Consider the following 25,648-nt stretch of genomic DNA (forward strand, 5'->3'; position numbering starts at 1 on the left):
TCAAAGTTCGATAAGCCAAACTAACAGAAGGGAAAGAGACTCAAAAAAAAAAAAAAGGCACAAGAAGAATTTGAGACTCACTGGCTTACACACCCAGGAGTCCCAACAAAGTATTAAACTGACAGCTACTTTAAAAACACGGAGGACCTGGTGCAGACCGCGCCAGCCCTGTGCTTGCTGTCTCAGTCTCTGAGAGTTCATTTGAGCTTCTCTCAATTGATTAGAGGAACTTGTTCTCTTGGGGTCCTCCACCCCCCTGGCTCTTATACTCTTTCTACTTCCTCTTTTGCAGGCTTCACTGAGCTCAGTTGTTTGCATGTTGGTTAGGGAGGGCTTGAAGTCGAAACTGGCTTCCCACTACAGTATTAGAATGGTAGGATTCCCACTACAGGATTAGAATGGTAGGATTCCCACTACAGGATTGGAACGGTAGGACTCCAAACATAGGATTCGATTGGCAGAGCTTCTACTACAGCATTAGATAGCATTCCTAGGTTCCTGCTACAGGATTAGACAGGGATCCCACTACAGCATTAGATAGGGTTTCTACTACAGGATTAGACAGGGTTCCTACCACAGAATTAGACAGGTCTCCCACTATAGCATTAGATAGAGTTACTTCATGAAGGACTTGAAGTTAGCTGTGAGGAGAAATGCTTGCTTTCATGAATAACAGAATTCTGTTTATGGGGTTTGCTGGCTATCCTACCTAGCCAACTGGAGAACTGAGGGGTAGTGAGAAACCCTATCTCAAAATAAACAATCAAACAAAGAAACAAGTAAAATAAAGGTGGAAAGCAAATTAACAAATTACCAGATATCTGCCACAACTCTCCACAAGCAAACACACACACACACACTAAAAATATTTAAAAAGTAAAAAAAATGGATTGTAGAGATTTTACTTGAATTTATCCCTGTAAAAAGTTGACGAGCTGCTAGATAGTTCCTTATCTTTAGCTATCCCAAATAATTCTGTAAGTTTCTTCTTCTTCCTCTTCCTTTTCTTCTTCTTCTTCTTCTTCTTCTTCTTCTTCTTCTTCTTCTTCTTCTTCTTCTCTCCTCCTCCTCCTCTTCCTCCCCCTCTTCCTCTTCCTCCTCCTCATCTTCTTTTTCCTCCCTTTCCTTCTTTTTCCAGACAGAGTCTACCTATGTACCCTTTACTGGTCTGAAATTTGCTATGTAGATCAGGCTAGCCCAGAATTAGCAGCAATCTCATCTGTCTCTCTCTCCCAAGAACTGGGGTTAAAAGCATGCACCACGATGCCCAACAAGGTTTTTCTTACTTTAAAACCTCTTGATTCACACTTCTGAATACACTTGCAAGATAAATTCCTGAAAGCCAAAGTGCTAAGCAAAAGAGAAGACTTGTTGCAATTTCTGTCCCTCCCCTCAAGTTTACTCTTTAACCATTCTGTGGTGCTTTCTCTGTTTTTGTTGCTTTGCTGAGTTCCAGACTATCCTGGACTACAGAGTGTGACTCATTTCCAAAGCTGCATATCAACCTTCCTAACAATGTTAGTTTATCACATCTCTCTTATTTTATATTGATACCTTACTGATGCCAGTAAATGTAATTAATAATAATCCAAGTTAAAAATAAAATCAAAGCAAAAAGAAAGTGGATTTGGATCTAAGTGTATTCTGGCTTCCAGATAAGTCAGGATATCCTGTCAACACTACTATACCACATTTCCCACAGTCATAGAGCAGGAGAGCTGTCCCTGCCCCTCACCAGCTACAGTACTTGGGAGAGCAGGCCCTGCACCTCACCTGGCTAGCATAATAAAGCCAGTCCTATGGGGAAACTGTGGTTGAGCCAACCCCAACGTTGTGAGCATGAGAGAGCTGTGTCAGCAGAGGGAAGGATGCTCCCTAATGCCCCTCACTCCTCACTGTCTCTGACAGACGAGGAAATTGACCCTCCTTCTTACCAGCTGCAACACTCGAAAGTTGGCCCTGCTCCTTGCCTGGGTAGCACAGTAGAGCTGACCCTGTTGACAGAGACACAGGTGAGCTCTCCCTGAGGGTGTGAGAGCAGGATAGCTGGACACACCCCCTCATCTACCATGTAAGGAAGAGGGAAAGAGGTTTCCCCCTTGACCCTGCCACCTGTGGTGGGCAAGGAAGCCAACCCGCCCCCTTGTCAGCTGCAGCACCTGGGAAAGTGGACCCTGCACCTCACATGGACAGACCAATAGAGCTGACCCTATTGATGTGTGTGGGTGAACTGACCCATGAATATGAGCATGGAAGACATGACTGCATCCTTCATCTGCTATATGGTAGTGGGAGTGGGGGAGAGATGCCCTCTCCCCACCCGTGGCAGGTGGGAGAGATGACCCTGAGATTATAAGAGTAGTACAGGTGTCCCTGCCCCTCACCAGTCACAACACTAGGGAAAGTGACCCCTACACCTCAACTGGGCATCACAGTAGAGCTGGCCTCAAAGGTGTAAAAAAAAGAAGGCAAGAGCAAGTGTTCATACGGAGGAAGATGCGGCGACATATTTGTGCTTAGTGATGAACGCTGTCATGAGGACTGTGAGAGCTGCGCTAACCTATGGTTGGCATCTCTGTGCTTAGTGATGCACGTTGTCATGAGGACGGTTAAGGCTACGCTAACCTATGGCCTTTGGATAAGAGACTCTCCCAGGATGTGTGTTTATCATCAATTTTAGAATTAGAAAAGAGTGCAAAGATGACAAGACTGATATTTTGGATTAGAATTCAAAGGTGGGAACAATCAAAATGTGCATAAGCAAAAGTGTCCCCAAGTGTAAAATGTGAGGAGTCTCTTGCTAGTCACATCTCTGTCGTTTGTTCTCAGTGTGCTACTCCTCTCCAGTCGTGAAAAGGATATGAGACAGTGAAATACAGGCATGGTCAGGCTGTGCAGCAGTGGAAACTATGGGCTTCCAAGGGAGATGCTTCCACTGTAGCAGAGCTCGGGTGTCAACCTTGTGCTGAGTTGGGAAGCTGAATAGGGCAGGAGGCAGTGGTCCACACGGCAAGTGGGCCTTCCCAGAAAAAACATACATCTCTTTGTGGATAATGGAATTTCTTCTCATTCAAATTGCCTTCTGTTCTTTTTAAAATACATTTTATTATTATTTTTTAAATTTTTCTTAAAAATTTTATTTATTTATTTTGTATACAACAGTCTGCCTTCATGTATGCCTGCATGTCAGAAGAAGGTGCCAGATCTCAATATAGATGGTTGTGAGCCACCATGTGGTTGCTGGGAATTGAACTCAGGTCCTCTGGAAGAACACTCAGTGCTCTTAACCGCTGAGCCATCTCTCCAGGCCAACCTTCTGTTCTTTTTCTGCCCACATTTTTGCATCTGAAGACTCATAAAATGCTCAATATTAAAAGACAGTTTTGGTGAAATTATGATTAAACAACCCAGAAGATTTAAAAGGCATTTAAATCTTGGGGGTTTATGTAAATTATCAATGAATGGTTAGGTGAGCCAAGCCTTCACCACTCAGGGGAAATCTAATGAGGCTGGGTTTTCACAGAGGACAGAGATTTCTGGAGGAACAGGGAAAAAGGCTGATTGAGTCATATAAACTATTTGATGATGCACTTAGCTTAAAGACAGAAGACTTGTGACTGGAGAAGGGATGGGAAACCAGGACAAAGAGGGATGCCATCAGGCACCACAGCACTGGAGTCCCAGACAGCCCCAGAAGAGGGGTCCTACCTAACTCTAATGGCTGCTGACTGTATCCCGGAAGAATTACATGGGGCCAGTGTCCTGTTAGTTTTGAGGCTGCCGTGTTTTCCTTCATCTTTAAGAGAGCAGTGGAAGCTTTGATGTAAAAGAGTCAGGTTGAGCCACACTTGTCCAGACTCTGTGCGCAAAGACCCTGGGTTCGAGTTTCCAGGGAACATGAAGAAGTCATTTTGGCCGAGCTTTTCCCACCCAGAGAGTCCTTTAAAAAGCTTTCCGAAGCATCCCAAATCTGCATTTTACCTCCTTGACCTGAAAAGCAGGGGGTCAGAGCCCATGCACGTGGTTTCAATTGTCTTCTAAGATACATGGCTTCAGTTCTGGCTGGAGGTTAAGACAGCTGGTTTCCGTCTCTTCTCTAGCCATTAGACTTTGAGTAAGTCACGAAAATGTTATCACAGCATTTTATTCCAGTCGCTACTAAGTTGTACGATGAGTGAGCGAGTCAAAGGCAAAACAAACGATACCAGGGGACTCCCCAAAATCCCAAACTCATGACATTCAGCGTGAGGAAATTCCTCTAAAGTAAATATTTTTTTTTATTTCTTCCTTGGAATAGCAAGCAAATATTCCTTTTATTAAAGATGGAACCTCTTAAAATACTTTAGACTTCCTTTCGGTCTTGACTTCCAGAAAGTTCATGTAGGCTTCTGATGGCTTCCCAGTGGTAGCCCCAACATATTTCCTGAATGATCACCTTTCTTTCTCTATGTGGTCTCCTAATTTTTAATTTTTGAGTTAACTGTCACTTGATACCATTTATAATGTGTTGTATTGGCTTTAGTAAATTTACTATATCTTATTGATAGAAACAAAAGCAAGGAGAGGAGCAGTCGACCCTAAACTGTAACTGTAACCCTTAAACAAGAAATAATTTATCAATGACTCTGAAATGTAAGCCCTCTTGTGTATCATTGGATATGCTGCTTTCTGATTAGTCTCTGAGCTGTATGGAAAACAGCCTGAAGTAGTTAGAAAATGGACCTGATATCATCTAAGACTTATATACTTCAGAACACAATGGAACTTGATGCTTTTATTAGGTAATAGGTATTTTATTGGGACATTTAAAATTGTGTGTGATGGAAATTCAACTAAAATTGGCTTGAAGTAAAAAGAAAATATATGGCCCTGTGCAATTAAAAAACACTAGGGAGAACTTTACTGTCTAGTTGGTTCCAACTGATCCATGTATCCACTTCCAAACACTCCCTAGGCCAGGCACGCATAATAATTTACTTCCATCATGACCAAGCTACATGCCTGCTAAAGAAGACGGTTCAATGCAAATCACACAGAGCAAGAACAGGGCAGGAGATCTCCATAGAGCTCCCTCCAGAAGCAAACCTGCAAAAGACACAGATGTCTGCTACAAAATCTCACTCAGCGAGACCATTTGCATGGGGGGGGGGGGCACTACAGAGAGCTTGTTTCTCCAGGAAATTGCATTGCTGATTAAAAGAAAAGATTGATAGTGAACCAACATGGGAAAGGAAATCCTGGTCTTGGTTGTTCACTCAAGATATTCACAAACCCATGATGAATTTACCAATGAAAGCCATGTAGTGAACATAATGAGTGACCCAGAGCGAGTCTCATTTCCTAACGCTACGACAGGGTCAGAGCAATAGTTTACTCAAACACTTCCCATTACTTTACAAACTTGGTAAAATATTTCATATTGTATTTGTTATTTATAAAATCTCTATGGTATGGTCATCATACTTGATACATTCTTCTGTTCTTTTAGCTGTGGTATTTGGAGGGGTAAGATGGGAATGAGTCACTGCTGACTGAATTTCTTCACTTTCTTAGTCATCCTGTCATCCCAACTATCACAAATAAAATAAAATGTGGTTTCTCTCCAAGTATACAAATATTTTCCCTTTTATTTAATAATATAGATAATGCTTAAAAAGAAATAACACTGGAATAGAGATATGGCTTAGTAGTTAAGAGCAAATGTTGCTCTTAAAGAACACCTGGGCTCAGCTGCCAACACACACACATAGGGTGGCTTGTCCACCTGTAACACCTGTAACTCCAGTTCCAGGAATCAAATGCCCTTTTCTGGACTCTGTGGGTACTACATGCATGTTGTACATATACACTCAAGCAGGCACTTGCCTCCATCCTCCCACCCACTTCCAAACCTGCATGTGCATAAATTAAAAACAAATTATAAATCAATGTCTACTGTTCAATTAAAAATACTAAAAGGAATATAACTACATATTTATGGGGGAAAGTAAGATCAATATAGTCATATCATAACATATTCTTGACATCCTTCATCAACAATGAGCTCCCAGAAATGTTTGTACCTCATCTAATTTTATTGAATGTTTTTATAGGTATGAGATCTGAGTACAGTGTACAATGTTTCACTTTTTGTAGGAACTAAAACAAAAATATGATAAGACACTATAGAACAATTAATGTTTCATATCTGATAATTTCTGATTAGATAATATAAATTATGAATTTCACCTAATAGGAAGCCAAACATTTTATCTGTTTGGCTTCAGTAAACATCCTTGGGCTTTGATTTAAGATGCAATAATTAAACTATTTGAGGAAAACTAATGTTTCCAGTTATTTCATTTAGATTTCATTGTTTAATTCCTTTTCACAAATTAGAAGCTTAGGTGGGTGGAACCTTGCTCTGAGGTCACCACTCCCTTTTTTCCATTTAACATCAGGATCTTCTTTAATCTGTTTATGTCTTTGAACAGAGGATTTAGCTTCACTCCCCTTCCTTTTGCCGCCCCTTTCTCTTCAAATTGTACATTTTGTAACTTTCCTTTCTCATTTGATTCCTTTTCCTTATAGGTCTGTGTAAGAGTGAACACTAATAACCACATGACAAAGTCAATACTAGGCTGTTTTGAGATTTCCTCTGTCAATGTAATTAATCCAAAACTCTTCACTTTAGCCTGAGACAGACAGGGCAAAAAGCAGTCAAATTCTGTGCCAAAATATCTGAAGAACAGTCTCTAGGCCACTATCTTAGAGTTTTTATTGCTGTGACACCGTGATCATAGCAACTCTTATAAATAAAAGCATTTAAATGAGGTAGTTCACTCACAGTTCTGAGGTTCAGTCCATTTCCATGGTGGGATGAGGAACAGAGCAGCACACAGGCAGACACGGAGCTGGAGTTAAGAGTCCTACATCTTACTCAGAGGCAACACTGAGTGAAGCTTGAGATAAGAGACCTCAAAGCCTGCTCCCACGATGACACACTTCCTTCAACAAGGAATCGCACCTCCTAATAGTGCCACTCCCTTTGAGGGTTATGATTTTTCAAACCACCACAGTCACATATTAAAATTCTTCTCTGAAACATCTTGAGTTGGAATCCACAGTTCAAGTCCCCCTTAGTACCCCTGTCTTCCATGTCCCTATTAGGAAAGTCCATTCAGCCCCACCTGAAGTGTTCAACTGCTTTTCTAATACAAAGTCCCAAAGTCCACGTTTCTCTAAACAAAAGCATGGTAAGGCCTATCACAGCAATACCCCAGTTTGTGATAAAGCGATTTTTGTCTCAGCTTCTTGTAAAAATAAGGTGCATGCTTAATAGAGAAGGGAACCTAGGTTGGCGAGTCTTCGTTATGCTAGGAAAGACGTGACTAGCTGTTTCACAGATGTCTTTCTATCTAATTTGGAAAGTCATTCTCATTAATATTTGGGTGACCAAAACCTGAGATGAGATAGCTCAAGGACTAGGGGATAAGCAAATACTACTATTCTAAAATAAATAAGTAAGTAAATAAATAAATGTAACAACAAAATGACTCCTAATGATATTCTGCTATACTCATAGGTCAGTGTCTTGCTCAGCCATCACCAGCGAAACTTCTTACTGCATCGGATGGGAACAAATACAGAGACCCACAACCAGAGAAGAGAGAGTGAGAGATCTTAGAACATTGCACCCTAAATGGGATGTCTCCACCAAATCTCTTCCTCAGGGGTCAGGGAGCCCTGCAAAAGAGAAGGCAGATATAGCATAGGAACCAGAGGCGATGGAGGAGACCAGGAAAACAAGGCCCTCTCAATCAACATGATTGGTACATGTATGAACTCGGGGAGACAGAGACAACATGCACAGAGACTGCATGGATATGTACCAGCTGGGGACCTAGAGTTGGAAGAAGAAGGGGACACATGTCCCCATCCCAGATGCTATCTCCAATTGATAACCACTTATAACCAAATTAAAATTTGTTTTCTCCAAATTTCTCTGGAGAAACAAATTACTCTTAAGGATAGGCGCATGCCCAGCAATAGATGGCCAACAAAAAACAAACTCAAGACAGTTTTCTTATTTCAATAGGTCATATCAGGGCTCTTCCTTTTATTAAAAAATATTATTTTATCTTATTATTATTTATTTTTATTTTTTCTATTTTCTTATGGTACAGGTCCTTTGTGTGCATATTATAGTTTCTCATTTAGTGTTTTTTATGAATTCCTGGGTGTGCAAATGAGTGTCTCTGATTCTTGTACCTTGTCTTTGCTCTGTTCCTCCTGTTTGTTTTGTCAAATTTGAATGTGGTCGCCTTTGTTTTCTTATTCTATTTTATTATTTAAAAAGAGAAGAAGCCTTCTGTTGAGTGGCTCACCCATGAATCCAGCTCCATGTTCAAGCATTCATGCTGCCCTATGTTGGTTTCTCCTCGAATGACCTTGTCTCTTTAAGTCAGTGGGGACAGATTATGAATTGTCTGGACGTTCTCATGTGAATGTGCACTGCCTGTGCTATCCAATGGATGTAACTATAAATCTGCATATTTGTGAAATTAGACCATCTCGAATTTTCTTGATTTATGTCCTAGAATTCTTTTCCTTTTCAATCAGGCTTCCCTCCTTCCTCATATTTCCTAGGAAAATGATATGGAAGTTACTTCCTTAATTGCTGGGTTGCTTTGTTTCCTGAAGAAACTCAATGGGAGTACAATGTCTATGGGAACTAAAACAAAGAGTGGCCTCACACTGACCACACCCAAGGAACATGTGACCCTTGACTGGCAAAAGAGCTATTAAAGTACTCAGATAATTTTTATTCAAACACCAAATCCAACACAGACCTGTACCATAATCTCTCTTATTTCCTCAGGTTGACATCCCATGAAAGAAAACCCACACAGATTTTCCTTCGTTTGCTGGCAGACCAAGAGCCATCTTCATGGCAGCTCTCTAGTTCAGCCTGTGGGCTCAGAGGCAACAGCAAGACAAGGACAAACAGGAAGCATTTAGTAAGAATCTTGCCCTGTGGTGGTGGTGCACGCCTTTAATCCCAGCACTTGGGAAACAGAGGCAGGCAGATCTTTATGAGTTCTAGGACAGCTGGAACGTTTTACAGAGAATCCTGTCTCAAAAAAACAAAAACAAAAACAGAAACAAAAAAACAAAGAAAGAAAGATTAAAAAGAAAAAGCCAAATAATCCAATTCCACACACTATCAACAGGTCAAAACACCTACAGATGAGACTCTTCAATAAAATTAACTTTTTAAATATATAAATATGTTTCACTAAATAATTATAATCTACTTAGTTCATTAATCAACTAATAATATTTGATTTAACTGAAAATTTGATGTTATAATTGTAAAATGCAAATCTTAAATTTTTAATATTTAAATAATAGAAAATGTACAGTACTATGGCACTGTTTTTTTAATGATAACAGATAATTGAAAAAACAATGAAATTTTCTCAGTGTATAGACATGTAGATGCGGTCATTGTGGAGGCCTACAGATGTGAGCCAGTTCCTCCTTGACTGGAGGACTGAGAGTGTGAACTTAGTTTTGCTCTTTCAAAGTTGTTGACAGCAGGTGCAGCTGCGAACTAGAAACCCTGAACTAGGGTGTGATTACTTGGAGTTTTGGATGTTAAGATGGCCCATAGGGGTGGATGCACTCCAACCTGACCAAAGATCAGAGAATTCAAACCTATTCCCGCTCCTTCATTTCTGAATAGGAGTTTTTATTATAGCCAGTGGTTGCCTACAGGAAGGATACTTGGTCTAGGGTGTGTTTGCTGCATATTCTGCCCAAAACATCAAATGCTTTATTTAGGAAATAGTGGCCTGATGTCTCAAGTATTGAAGCAAGTAACTGCTCTGGTTGTCCTTTGTGTCATGCTAAAGCAATCTTTGCCTTCTTACCCCCCTTTTGTATTGGGGTATAAAAGCAAATGAAAATTAAACTCAGGAGAATTCAGTATCCAGTATTCACTGAGTTGCCCTTCTGGTACTATCTTCTGTCTCTGTATTTCTTTTATATCTCTGTTCCTCCTACCTAACATTTCTAATCCACATGCCCCTACCCTGAAACAGTGAACCCTTCATGGTTGGACCGTGACAAAAGTCACCCCACCAATATGGCTTATGGCAGGTAATATAACATGTCTTTTCTTTTCTGGATTACTTGATACCAGGCAGAAACAAGAAAAACCAAAGTTTTCATCTAGGAAATCTTACTGATAAAGATCTATGTTAACTATGACTTTCTCTTTCTGCTTTAAAAGCTGTTTAAAGATTTACTTTGTTTTTATTTATGCACAAGTGCATCTGTCTGTGAGTGTGGGACACACACGTGTGAGTGCCCATGGAGGACAGCCTGGATACCTGGAGTTGAAGTTCCACGTGCTTGTGAGCCATCTGATATGGGTGTTAGGAACTGAACTCTGGGCCTGTGCAAGAGCAGTGTCCACTCTTAAGCCTCAGCCATCTCCTGTGATTGCCTTTCTGAATCAGACAAGCAGACTTAACCCATAGAGAATGAAGCCACCATTCCAGAGTACTCAGAGAAGCTGGACAGCAGCAAGATAGCATACACGTAAGTATAAAGACAGACACAAAATCATTTTAATTACACCGGATACCTGGCAGCAGCTATGGCTGGCCCTATGCTTGGGGAGAGCCCTGCCTGGGCTTGCCCCAGGCTCATAATATATTTAGGGATATATCCTAAGGGCCCTAGAAGTCAAACAGCTTAGTGGTTTGCTATCATTTAAGCACAACTGAGAGGTTAACCTAAGTGGCTAATTAATATTTCTCCATTAGCATAATTAAAATGACCTTATCATCTGGTAATAAAGTTTCTGCTGTTCTGCAATTTCTCTATATCCAGGCACTTTGGATGGTTGATCTGTGGCATTTATCACCTGTGCAACCGTCTGTGAGTATTACAAAGGCTTGAGACATGGGGCCTTTTACTCTGTTAGTCCCCAAAGCTTGGGCTCTTTTCTAATTCCTCCTGAATATATTGTCCTAAATAATTATACACAAAGACCCACCCCTGCATCTGAACAGGTTTCTGTAGTGAATTCATTAACACTTTTTATTTTTTTTTTTAAAGACAGGGTTTCTCTGTGTAACCACCCTGCTGTCCTGGAACTCACTCTACAGACAACGCTGGCCTTGAATTCACAGAGATCCACCTGTCTGCCTCTGGAGTGCTGGGACTAAAGGTGTGCACCACTATTACCTGGCTAATTAAAACTCCTAACTGAATTCAACCCAGTGATTTGGGATTAGCAAAACTCTAGTCATTTACTTAGATTTTCTCAACTGCCATGTCCGCAGACGCTCAATAAATCTCTGTTGCATTCTTGCCCAACTGTTGACTTGCAACTATAGCCCTTCTCCATCTAAAAAGCACCTAACTTTTCTCTCTGAAAGTCTAGACATCCACTTCTTGGCTTTTGGAAGTATTCCAAGACTTGTACCAAGAACTGAAAGAACTAAGATTGGCTCACAAATTCCAGGGAAATCTTGCCACGCATTTTCTTCACGGCTGCACTACAGTGCTTAGCCCAGAAGAGACTTTGACCTTCTTTCTGCTCAAAGCTCCCCAGAGAAGTTATATCCCACACATTTTCACTGTCAGTCAAAGACAAGATCCCACCCAGTACTTCTGGAGAAGAGAGATATGTGTGAGGGGATGGGGCCTCATGGGCTCCATTTTCTCTCAAGTCCAGGATTTGTGGTGGATGATGGTATGTGCTGATTTTCATCTGCCCAGAGGGAGAGGCAATCAGCGAGATACCTGAAGTAAAGAAGAAAGATTTTATCTCTTCAAACTAGGGATTCCTGATTTGAAGGTTGTGTTGTGTTGATGCGAGTAACCCTGAAGTCTCTCTTAAAATAAGGGGTGACTTTGTTAGTCAGTTTTTCACCACTGTGGCAGAACTCCTGAGGTAAACATCTCAAAGAGAGGAAATGTTTATTTTGCCGTTCAGTTTCAGAGGTTTCTGTCCATGCCCAGCTTAGCCCTGGTTGGCTTTGAGCCTGTGGCTAAGTTGCATAGCACAGCAGAAGCATGTTGGGGAGCAAAGATGCCTGAGCAGGCACCTTGGAAGGAGGGGAGGGCGAGTTGCAGTGTCTACATCAAGTACATCAAGGGACACTCAAAGGTTTACCTTCTGTCCCCTATGTTCTACCTCTTAGAAGTGTCATCACACCCCATTGCCACAGGATGCCAAACCTTTACACCTGAGCCTTTGAGGGACAGTCAGGATTTGAACTGCAAGAGCAACGATAGGTTATGGAGTTCTCCCCAAAGTGTTGAATGTTTGTCTCTATGCAGGTAGTCCAATCAACCAGAGGTCATTGACTTAAGGGGGCTGCCATGTCATCAATGTGGAATGTACAGATGGATTCATAACTTGGTGGCACCCTTAGGGCATGGTGGGGATATGAAGCCTGGCCAGACTGGGGGAAGTGGGTCAATGTGGTATATACCACTGAAGAAGGGTATACCTCTTCGGCTCCCACCTCTGTTTCTTAACTACCACATGGTGAGCAGCCTTCTCTGCCACAGTTCCTACCACCATGCTGGCTGACTTACTTGAAGTCCGGAGAAATCGGTGAAGCCATGAATGGACTGAAACTGTGAGCTGAAATTGATGAGTTCTTCTTCAGGTTGCCTATGACTAGCATTTTGTCTCAGTGATGCAGAACTAAATGTTATCTCGTGTGTTTGTGTTAGTTGTAACAAGGCATGTATCCTCTATTTAAAAAAAAACATGAGAGAAGGAACAGGGTGATGGAAAATGAGAAACTCACAAGCAGCTAGCCCCAAATTAAGCCTGGCATGCTAATGCAGGCCTATAATCCCAGAAGTAGAGGCTTGTGCAGCTTTAACAGTCAAGAGGCAGAGAGCAGGGAGCTTCCAGCTAAACCGTTTCCTCGCTATGCTCCTTTCCCCCAGTTTGGGATGGTAATGTATATCCTGTGCCATTGTTTATTGGAAGGATGTGATCTGCTTTTCATCTTGATTTTACAGGGGATAACAGTTAAGAGATTTCACGAGTCTCCCAGAGACTTTGGACTTTTAAACAAGTTTGAAAGTGCAGGAGACGATGGGGTCTTTTGAAGTTGGACTAAATGCATTTGCAGTATGATAGAGCTGCAAGCCTCTGGGGGCCAGGGAATGAATGTGATGGTCTGAAAGAAAATGGCCTCCATAGGTTCACGCTGCGAGTGTCACTATTAGATGGGACCTTGTTGGAGTAGGTGTGGCATTGTTGGAGTAGGTGTGGCATTGTTGGAGTAGGTGTGGCATTGTTGGAGTAGGTGTGGCATTGTTGGAAGAAGTGTGTTGCTATCACCTCCCCATCCCTGCTGATCCAAATCTCTCAATTACCTTCTGAGATCTTCTTTAATTTCTTTCTTCAAAGACTTAAAGTTCTTGTCATACAGGTCTTTGACCTCTTTTGGTTACTGTTACCCCCAAGATATTTTATGTTATTTGTGGCTATTTTAAATGGTGACTTATCTCTGGTTTCTTTTTCAGACTACTTATTCTTTGTATATATGAGGGCTATAAAGGTTTTTTTGAGTTGATTTTGTATCCTGTCACATAATTGAAGGTGTTTAGCAGCTATAGGAGTTCCTTCATAGAATTTTTGATGTCACTTATGTACACTATCATCACCTGCAAATAGTGAAAGTTTGACTTCTTCCTTTCCAATTTGCATCCTCTTGATCTGCATTTATTGTCTTTTTGCTCTAGCTAAAACTGAGTACTATGTTAAATAGATATGGAGAGAGTGAACAGCCTTGTCTTGTTCCTGATTTTAGCGGAATCACTTTGAGTTTCTTTCCATTTAATTTGATGTTGGCTGTTGGCTTTCTGTATATTGTTTTTAATATGGTTAGGAATGTTCCTTGTATCCCTGATCTCTCCAAGACCTTTATCATGAAGGGCTATTGGATTTTGTCAAATGCTTTTTTAGTTTCTAATGAGATGTTCATATGGTTTTTTCTTTCAGTTTATTTATTTCGTGGATTACATTGATAGATTTTAATATATTGAATCACCTCTATATCTCTGGGATAAAGCCGACTTGATCATCATGGATGATTTATTTCTTTGATGTGTTCTTGGATTCAGTTTGCAGTATTTTATTGAGTATTTTTGCATCAATGTTCATGAGGGAGATTGGTCTATAACTCTCTTTCTTAGTTGAGTCTCTGTGTGCTTTGGGTATCAGGGCAACTCTAGTTTCATAAAAAGAGTTTGGCAATGTTTCTTCTGTTTTTGTTGTGTGGAAAAATTTGAGGAGCATAGGTATTATCTCGTCTTTGAAGTTCTGGTAGAATTCTGTGCTGAATTGGGCCCTGAGATTTTTTGATTAGGAGATTTTTGATGACTCCTTCTATTTTCTTAGGGATTATAAATCTATTTAAATTGTTCATCTGGTCTTGATTTAATTTTTGTATGTGGTACCTATCCAGAAAATTGTCCATTTCTTTTATATTTTCCCATTTTGTAGAGTACAAGTTTTTGAAGTATGACCTAATGATTTTCTGGATTTCCTCAATGTCTATTATTATATACCCCTTTTCATCTCTGATATTGTTAATTTGGATGTTCTCTCTATGTCTTTTGATTAGTTTGGGTAAAGGTTTGTTTAACTTGTTGATTTTATTGACTCTTTGTATTTTTTTCTTTCTTTCTTTCTTTCATTCTTTCTTTCTTTCATTTTATTAATTTCAGCCCTCAATTTGTTTATTTCCTGTCATCTACTTCTCCTTGATGAGTCTGCTTCGTTTTGTTAGAGAGCTTTTCAGGTGTGCTGTTAAGTCACTAGTGTGAGATTTCTCCACTTTCTTTATGAAGGCACTCAGTGCTATGAACTTTCCTTTTAACACTGCTTTCATAGTGTCCCATAGGTTTGGGTATGTTGTGCATTTATTTTGATTGAAATCTAGGAGATCTTTAATTTATTTCTTTATTCTTTCATTGGCCCAGGTGTAATTTAGTTGACTACTGTTCATTTTGCATGAGTTTGTGTGCTTTCTGCAATTAGTGTTGTTGAATTCTAACTTTAAGTCATGGTGATCCGATATGATACAGGGGGTGATTCCAAGTTTTTTTGTATCTGTTGAGCTTTGCTTTGTTTCCAAGTATGTGGTCAATTTTAGAGAAGGTTCCATAAGGTGCTAAGAAGAAGGTTTATTCTTTTGTGTTTGGGTGAAATGTCCTATATATGTCTGTCAAGTCCATTTGAGTCATGACATCTGTTATTTCTCTTATTTCTCTGTTGTTTCTGTCTGGCTGACCACTCCATTGGTGAGAGTGTGGTGTTAAATTCTCCTTTTATTAATGTGTGGGATTTGATTTTGATTTAAGCTTTAGTAGTGTTTCTTTTACATATGTGGGTGCTCTTGTATTTGAGGCATAGATGTTCAGGACTGAGACTTCATCTTGATGGATTTTCCCCATGATGAGTATGAAGTGTCCTTCTCCATCTCTGTTAATTGATTTTAGTTTGAAGAATATTTTGTTAGATATTATGATAGCTACACCCATTTATTAAGGTCCATTTGATTGGAAAATCTTTTACTAACCCTTTATTTTGAGGTAGTGTCTGTCTTTGAGGTTGCAGTGTGTTTCGTGTATGTAACAGAAGGATAGATCTTGTTTTGTATCAATTCTGTTAGCCGATGTTTTTGTACAGGTGAATTAAGTCCATTGATAGTGATAGATATAAGCAGTGATTGTTAATTCCTGTTATTTTTCGGTTGTAGTGTTTGTGTGTTTCCTTTCTTTGGGGTGTGAGGTTATCTGCTGCCTGTGTTTTTGTGGGTGCAGCTAACTTCCCTGAGTTGGAGTTTTCCTTCTAGTATTTTCTGTAAGACTGATTCTGTGGATAGGTATTGTTTAAGTCTGGTTTTGTCATGGAATATCTTGTTTTCTCCTTCTATGATGGTGAAAGCTTTGCTGGGTATAGTAGTCTGGGCTTGCAGCTGTGGTCTCCTTACTGTCTGCAGCACATCTCTCCAGGACATTGTTGCTTTCAGAGTTTCCATTGAGAAGTTGGGTATAATTCTGATGGGTCAGATAGGTCTGCCTTTATTATGTTACTTGGCCTTTTTTCTTTACAGCTCTTAATATTCATTCTTTATTCTGTATGTTTAGTATTTTGATTATCATTTGGCGAGGGGAATTTTTTTCTGGCCCAGTCCATTTGGTGTTCTGTATGCTTTTTGTACCTTCACAGGCATATCCTTCTTTAGGTTAGGAAAGTTTTCTTCTATGATTTTGTTGAATATATTTTCTGTACATTTGAGCTGGAATTTTTCTTCTTTTATCCCTATTATTTTTAGGTTTGGTCTTTTCATGGTGTCCCAGATTTCCTGGATGTTTTTGGTAAGAATTTGTTGACTTTAACATTTTCTTTGACCAATGAATCTATTTCCTCTATTGTATCTTCAGTGCCTGAGAGTCTCTTTGCCATCTCTTCTATTCTGTTGAGTATGCTTGCATCTATAGTTCCTGTTCAGCTGGGGAGTTGGTCACTCATCTCTTGGTCAACTCTGTGCAGTCTTAGTCTGTGTCTCAGAGAGCTGCTGAGATCGCGGGTGATTGGTCACTTCTTTTAACTCAAAAAAATTATGTGCCATTCCTTCAACTTCCATTTTCACCAAGTACCACACTTATTACAGGAGATAACTCGCATGCCATCTTCCATGTTCCATATTCTTGTGGTCTTTTTCCATATTTAGTCACTGTTTCGTCCCTATTATGTTGGGGTGGTATCCTTAAAACCTAGATAGAGTTTTGCAATCTGTTGAATTCCTGAATTCTAGATAAAATGTCAAGGAAATGAAGGAATCAAAGAAGAGATAACAGCAGAAACAATAATAATGACAACATACAGAGTTCCATGTGGTTGAACAAAACATATCAATATTCCCAAAACATTATTTCTATTCAGACTTACTTGGTAGTTATTAATACAGCTTTGACAATGTAAATGTTATTTAATAGGCTGTTATTCTACTTAATTAGCAATCAGCAGATGGTGGTGGTACACACATGACTGCCATAAAGTGGACCACATTTCTATTGTGACTTCTTGAATCTGGGAGACAGCTGCAGGTGTGACAAAGAGCTCACTCGGTCCAAGGTTAAGACCATGCAAATAACTAGACTTGCAGATGATTGAAAAAACAGGGACTCAATGAGGGATCAAGATTGCTCTTGAGATGAATTTATCTGTTATCAGCAGACTGGTGTTTTGTCAGTGTGAACAGGGAGACAAGAGACAGAATAAGGAGATTGTGTTTCAAGCGTATTTGTGGCTGAAAGGAAACACCATCATCTTTGAGGATGCTGTGCATTGTCTCAGGAAATTTCATAGCTAATAGTTACTACTATAGAAAGATTTAGAGCTGCTTAAGGAATATTAATTAATTACTCCAGTGTACCACAGTGATAAGGTAGAACAGTCTCACTGTGTGATGTAATGTGTGGGTAGGTAGTTTTATATAAAATGTATACCACTAATCCTTTTGGCAATCAGAGTAAAACACTTGCCCTCTTGTTACTGCCTGGCATAGTATTTTGAATGAGAAAAGCTCAAGTGCTTGAACACTCAGTCCCCAGTTGCACTATTTGGGGAACTGTTAGGCAGTAGAGCCTTGTTGGAGGAAGGAAGACACTGGGAGAGGACTTTGAGGTTTATAGCCTCTTGCCATGTCCTGCCCACTCTCTCTGCTTCCTGTGTGGAGGCAAAACACCACCACCTAGCTCCCTGCTCTTGCTGCCATGCCAGACCTCGCTTGCCATGAGTACTCCATAGTTTCAGAACCATTTCCCATACACAGCCTTTCTTCCTTAAGTTTGTCCCTTTTGGGCCGGGCGGTGGTGGCGCACGCCTTTAATCCCAGCACTCTGGAGGTAGAGGCAGGCGGATCTCTGGGAGTTCGAGGCCAACCTGGTCTACAAGAGCTAGTTCCAGGACAGGCACCAAAGCTACAGAGAAACCCTGTCTCGAAAAACCAAACCAAACAAAACAAACAAAAAAAAAAGTTTGTCTTTTTTGGTCTTTCTTCCTACTTTTGGTCATGTCATTTTATCACAGCAACAGAAAGGTAATCAATACCACTATCTAGACTCATTTGAAGAACTCCTTTTTTACAGAAGCAGTTTCTGCCCACTTTCTCTGCTACTCCATTGTTATTCCTACTTGTGAGCACACCCCCATCCCTTAGTGTATACACCTAAGGGAGCCCTCTACTCCATTGCCTCAGTACATTTATTATCTTTATAATTATTTTTGGATCTACCCTTGTACTAGACACTTTAAGTTCTTGGAAAGCAAAGACTATACCCATTGACTATATTAATAATAATAAGGCTTATATTAATTATTATAGTTAAGAAAAAATGAGTACTGGGTTTAGCTGTGCCTGCCTATACTCTTAGGACTTGAGAGGTAAAGGCAGGAGGATCACAAATTTTTAGTCAGTCTACATTAGCTAGTAGGATCCTGTCTCAAAATCAAAACAAGCAAGCAAGCAAACAAAAATAATTAAGGAACAACTGCTAATGATGGTGAACCACTAGAATCCCCCAAACTATGAAGCAGTTGCTTGTTGGCTTTTAAAGATGGACCTTGGGAGCTGGTAGTGTTCAGGCAAAGGACCTCAAAGGGTATTGCAGGATGCTTTCTTGTTTTCTGGGTTCTGATAGAAAATATATTGCCTGTGTTTGTTGATACAAAATTACAAACTTGAAAATAGTGACCCAAATGAATACTCTACAAAATGAGAGTATGAGTGCCAACCAGTACATGTAAAAAAAACATTCAACAACATTATCAGGGAGACACATATTAAAAACACATGGGGAAATATTACTCCTATGTTTCATTTTATAAATCTCACAGTGACAGATATTGGTCAAAGATGAGCGGTTATGACTTTCAAACTTCACTAGTGGAAACAAGAAGGTGATAGAATGACTTTGCAAGACTAGTTTGCCAATTTTAGTAAAGACACCCATATGCTTGCTCTCTGACTCAACAATTCTTAATTTAGGCATTTACCCATTATAAGAAAGGTCTGCCAAAGGTCTTCTACATGAGTGCTCAGAGAAATTTCATTAACAATAGTCTAGAAAGGAAAAGAAAAGAAACAGCTCAGTCATCCATTCAAAACTGAATTACCCAACAATGCATTCACACAGTGAAATAAGATTCAGCAAAACAAAAACAATCAACAGAATCCTCACACATTACTGATAGACAGAGAGATGAATGTCAAAGCACCACGCTAAGGAAAACACAGCCAAGGGAATACAGTCTGTGGGGCACCATTCATGTATATGCAGAGATATCTGGCTGAAACTACCCAAACTGTCCTACCTGAGACTTGTTTGTCTCCAACTTAGTGCATCAGCAAATGGATATTGACATTTTTTCTGGTAGTGAGATCCAAACAGAGTTTGACTAACACAATTAAAAGTAAGAAGTTCCCAAGTCCAAAGTCTGTGTGTTCATTCATTGAAAAGTGACCCAGGAAAGCTACAGAATAGCAGAAATATTCCATATCTTGTGTCAGGTGATGATAGGGTATGAAATTCATACTTAAGATATGTGCATTTGGAATGACGAGTGACTTAGTTCATAAAGGTATTTGCTGTCAGACCTGACAGCCCATCTTGCATCCCTGGGAGCAAGAGATACTTCAGACTATATCTCTGACTCCAGAAACACAGTTTGGGACATATACCTTGGGACACACACACACATCTACACACACATACATAGTTTAAAAATCTACATATTTTGTTATATACAAACTACATGTTAAAGTAAATAAATTCGCAAATAATCAGCTAAGCATCCAGGGCTGCCCTAGTTCATCAGATGCAATGGTGGAAGTTTCTGACCTCCTCATTACATAAACCTTGAAACTCATGAGATACTCTTCAAAGCAAACAATTAATTCTTTACTTTGGACAAGTTGAACTCTGTTGGTACCACTCTAACTTAAAAAAGAATAGGGATCCCCATATTGATGTCCTGAGATGGAAACAAAAATCTTTGCTAGGCCAATTTAGATCATAGTTATCCCATGATGAATAACGCTATAGAAACCCTATGTGGCCTTTAGGAACAACAACAAAAAAATTATTCCTTTCAGCAAATGTCATCAGGCCCCAGAATAAACACCAGTATTAGTGGAAACTCTGGGCTTTGACTATGGAGCAAGGAATATAGTGCAGGCATTAATCTTCAGCAGAGAATATAGGACAAGAAAGAATTTAATGTGGAAGGCTGGCAGTAGGGACTTGAGAAAGATGGAATAAAAAAAACAATTTTAGGGTCCAGGGAGAAAGGAAAGTGCCTGAATCATAGTGGGGGGGGGTATCAAGAGCCCCTGCAGTAGCTTTTGACTGAGAGACACATCCAAGGACGTTGTGTGTTGTAAACATGGCAGGAAGTCATTCCAAGTTGGCAGAATGGTCTCTTTTTAAACCTGTGATTGCATTATACAGATCGAGCCACCGTCTGTGATTTGTGCACACTTCAAAGTAATATTTTAAAGGGGGAGAAATTAGAAATGCTAGAAATCTGGAATCTCTCTTTGAAAAGTAAGTTAAAAGTAATTTAAGTGAAAATACACTGATTAAAATAGCCCTGTTTCAGATTTTTGAAGCAGGCCGATTCTTGCTGATTAAATCTCTCCGTTATTTAATATAAACCACCCCAAGATCAAGAGAACCAAGCAGAAGTTGTGTGATAAAACTCAGGAACTAAGTACAGACAGCATCAGCCAGCTTCGCCGAGAGCCTCCTGAAGACACTTAATAAGTCTGTAATAATCAGCGCATGATCCCCAAGAAATGACAATAAGAACCAGCTGCTCTGGGCCAATCCCAGCTACAGTAGGGATTAATTCTAAACTTATGTCACCTTTAGTCAGTTTTCATCTGGGACAACAAGGAAAACGCTTGCCAGGCTCCGCAGCAATTATGTATTTGTCAAAACAGATGAAACATAAAATGTTCATTTTGTTTTCCTCTCAGATAAGTATTTCTGGGGGACATGGACTCCTTTAATGTTGGAGTAATCCATGCAGAAGGGTGGCTCGTGCTTCTGTGCCTAACCTCTCTGCTCCACTTCACTGTCTCTGCTTTGGAAGTGCCTTGCTGCTGCTGACTGTCTTCCCCACCCTCCTCTCCAGCATCCACTCTTCAGGACCACAGATCATGCACGCAATGATGCTGATGCTCGTAGGAATAGCAGCTTCTGAGAATTTAATTATGCGGCTCTAAGGAGGAGATGGCTCAGTTGGTAAGAGGATGTGGATAACTGTGAAGGTCCCAAATGTTCACAGGTTAAATTAGCATGAGTAACCCAGACAGAAGCAGGTTAATGAATTCTACCCCAGTAGTTCCAGTCATCGGCCTGAAAGTCTACATGTCCAGAAATTTCCTACTGGTATCCAGGCTGCCTGTCCATATACAAAGTTAGGATAACAGGGGTCACATTTGCTCTGTGTAGGCACTCCGATCTGATGGCCCATTGTTGTGGTGCTATTGCCATCCAATTCTTGACTATGCAACTGCAGAGCTTGTAATTTTCCATAGGCTGAAGCAACCAAGTTAGATATACATTTTCAAATTAAATAGTTTGTATAGAATGTGCCAAATATTTGTATGGCACAGAGAGCAAATATTTGAAAGATTTGCTGTTGCTATTGAAATTTTGTGGCATAGATTTGGAGTGTTAAATAGTGACTTGGTGTCTGGGTGGAAGCGCCACCCCAGGCCCTGATATTCATATACCCAGAGTCTGGAATATTTGGGTGAAGGCCACACCACAGTCTCTGACATACATGCATCCAAAGAGTTTGGAATATTCAGGTGGAAGTTCCATCCCAAGTCCCCTTCACTGGGAGTTGTTTCAGTCCAGACTCCTACCCAAAGAAAGCCCGCCAAATGATGACCCCTCCCCAGAGATGCTCAAGACCACTCCCAGAGGGTAGTTAAACTGCCCCCAGAGAGCAAACAGGAGACTTTTACAGTCTTCCTTCCCCATCTCCTCTCTGGGGGGCTGGGAAGCCATCTGGGAGCATTTGCATCCATTAAACCTTGGCTTTATCTAATTTGATTTGATTTGGTCTGATTGGGATGACTGCATAGGCAGAGGGGCTTATCGGGATGAGGAAACTTTTCATCTGGAGGTCCCACCAAGAGGGGTGTTTCTCCTAGTGTTCTGGGGCCACATGTTGAGCAAACACCCTTCTCCCCAGCACCTGCTCTCTGCCAGGCTAAGATAGGCTTCGTCAGGGTAAGTTCTGATTTCCAAGTAATTGCCTTGTGATTTTTTGGTTGCCTTGTGAAAGACATGGCTGCACCAAGCTCCAGACCTGTTACCAGGACAAGGACCTGCCTTGTCCTGTGGGATCCCCTTTTCATGATCCTGTTCAAGAAAATTTCTCACACCCCTCTGTTTTTTTGACCCAAAGTCTGTCACATTAGACACATTGCACTAGGCTTCCGATCTGACATAGACTTGTGAAATGGACACCTACAATTCGAGGCCTGATCCCCAAACACACTTGGGCTGACTTTTACAAAATTCTTTTAAACTGGGGCTATTGGATACCATACTTCCCTTAACACCTAAAAATTTTTGCCGGCATGGGAACAAGCAAACAAATCCCCCACATGCCCATGGTTTCTGGATACTGTGATCCTGCTCCCCTTCCCCACCCCTCCTCACTTCTCTCACTGTTTGCTGTTTGTCTACATACCTGGCATGTGATTTGATCACACTGGGATTCTCCCTACTATGTGTTCATCCTTCTGTCCTCACACTCTGAGCTGCACAGGTGTTCCATCCTCATGTTTCTGTTCTCCCTTATGGTATTTACTGATCTGGCCCTCAGTGGGGCTTCCTGCATGCTTCCTAGCTATGGCATCCTACTCCAGGATGTTTACGTTGGTCAGCTGACACAGTTTCCTGGAAGAAGTGTTGTCTGTCTGTCTGTTAACATATACGTGTAAATACTGTGGCCACAGTATGCTTGCTTCATGCCTGTGTGTGTATGTGTGCTTGTTTTAAGATCTGTAAAACTTGTAACTCCAGATTACAACAGCTCTGGAAAAACACAAACACATTGACAGCTGCCATTTTTTGGTTGAGGTCAAAGCAAAAGATAGAAGTTAGGAGATTGAGAGCTTGATTCATAAGCAGAAAGGAGGGTATCAGACATTTTCTGCATATTAGGGGTAGTTGTACTCAGCAGGAAGTGGGCACAAAGACTTAAGATAATCAGTAGAAAACAAGAGGGGCAAGATCAATGAATTTCCGGTTGAAGGAGAAGAAAGAAAGGCACTACCAACACCGGAATACTCCATGCAAACCCAGCTCATGGTAAGAATACAGGAGACTTGAAGTGCTGACCGTAAGCTTGTGAAGAGTCACTGACAATCTAGATCAATAGGAGAAGGGTACCCAAGTGGATCTAAATTAGACATATATGTTAAATTTGGCCACGTTGTTTACTCATTTGGTTTATAGCTTAGCTTACCAAAGTGTATTGCAGACAGAATGTCTCCTTGGTAGGACCAGTGCATGTGGGAACTCTTACCAAAGATAATGCTGTTGGCTACCTTGACCATAGCATCTCTGACTTGGGAACCTACAGGGAGTGGTTTATCAGTGCAGACCAGAATAGAAAAATCTCAGATATGAACCGGGGTGTTTCAGACAGTGTCTATTGGCATTGTGTGGTATGACGGTATGCACAAGGCAGAGTGCTCACACTGTGTGTTGGAAACCAAGACTGTAGTGACGTTGTGTGACTCACAGGTAGAAAGGTCCTGAACAATCCAGGAGCTTAATTTCCTTACAGATAAAAACCTCCTTTGTTGTGGAATATGTAGTAATAAGAGCGGCGGGGCTGTGTCCCCAGCACCCCGGCTGCCTGTTCAGCTAGCTTATGCCCCGAAATAATTACACGGACACTGTATTCTTTCAAACACTGCTTGGCTCTTTAGCTCTAGCACTTACAGGCTAATTCTCACATCCCGATCAACCCATCTCTAATAATCTGTGAGAACCGGTCTTACCGGGAAGATTCTAGCCTAGTCCATCCTGGGTCAGAGCTTCATGGCGTGTGTCTGCCCAGGAGCGGGGCATGGCGTCTCTCTGAGGCGTCTGCTCCCGAGAGGAGACCTGTGGAGTCTGAGCTCACTTCCTCTTCCTCCCAGCATTCTGTTCTGTTTACTCCTCCCATCTATCTTCTAACCAATAAAATGGGCCAAGGCAGTTCCTTTATTAGCCAATGACCTTCCTCCATCAGGAATACAGCATGTTTCCAGGTCCAGGATGAATCAAGGCTTGCATGACACAAATATGTCTGTTTATAAATAAGACCCAAAAGAAGCATCTCTTTTAAGAAGCCATTAACATTTCTCTTTGAGGCCCAGTGATCAAAATTATTAGGAGATTTCACCTCCATACTTGTTCGCACTAGATGGCTCATTCCATCTTCCACCTTGCACTATAATCAGATTTTGGCATTTAAACCGTTTAAAGTATAGGAGAAAGAGAGAGGACTCTGCCTGCCAGTCCTGCCCACCACACTATACACACTCTGTCTAAATCTGCAAGTCTATTACAGGACTAATAACTCTTTCGACATCAAATTGACCTCCAGGGTTTTCAGTGAGGCCTTTAGGCATGGATCTAGGCTCTGTATAGACTTGTGCTTGCTCCCAATAGAGAGTTCACTCTGTCGGAAAGACTACCCTGAATGAACTGGAAACATGACCTAACTTCCACAATGCCCTTTCTTCTTTGAATTCTTGTATCTAGGAAGTCCTTCCTGTTGTGTGTGCATGTATGTGTGCAAGCATGCATGTGTGTGTGTATGTATATGTTTGTGTGTGTTTATCCCCAAGTTGTTCATTTTTGAATATCTAATCAATAAACATCTTCTCACAGGGCACAGAGTCCCAGAAGGAGCTACACAAGGTCTAGCTGCCCATTTTCAAGACTAGATGGAAGACTATTTTGGGGAGAGCTTATTCTGATGTAAGAACTACACATAATGCTTGAAACCAAGTTTTCTTATACTCGGTTATTATATTTGACACTTAAGCAGCCCTGATCTTCCTTTTATTTTAAGAAAGTAGAAAATGAGGCTAAGCCACAGCATAGAGCCTTGCATCTCTAGAATTCCTGTTCAGTGTTTGGAGGAATGATTGGTTGTTGATTCTCTAGCACCCGCTCTCAGCTCTACTTCTCCATTCTAACTTTCCTTCACAAACAAAGCCTCATTTTGTGTTCTTGATAAGTTGTCAGCAATCCTTAAGGAAGCATTACAATGGTGCTCACTCACCATAGTTTTGGTGCTGTAGCCCAAAACTAGAACTTGGACTGTGATTCAGTCTGCACATATACTGACAACAATGACAATGTCCCAAATGAGTGTGGCAGTCATCTTTTTATTGCCTTAACAGATACCCACTCAATAAAACCATGAAGCAGAGAAGGTTTATGTTGTGCGTTGTTCTGTGTGGTTTAATCCACATTGGGCTGATGCTTTCCCTTCTAGGCTCATGGAAAGTTATCAGAAGATCAC

Source organism: Microtus oregoni, unplaced genomic scaffold (assembly GCF_018167655.1).
Source record: "Microtus oregoni isolate MIOR12 unplaced genomic scaffold, Mior012 000017F_ref0000208, whole genome shotgun sequence".
NCBI classification, from domain to species: Eukaryota; Metazoa; Chordata; class Mammalia; order Rodentia; family Cricetidae; genus Microtus; species Microtus oregoni.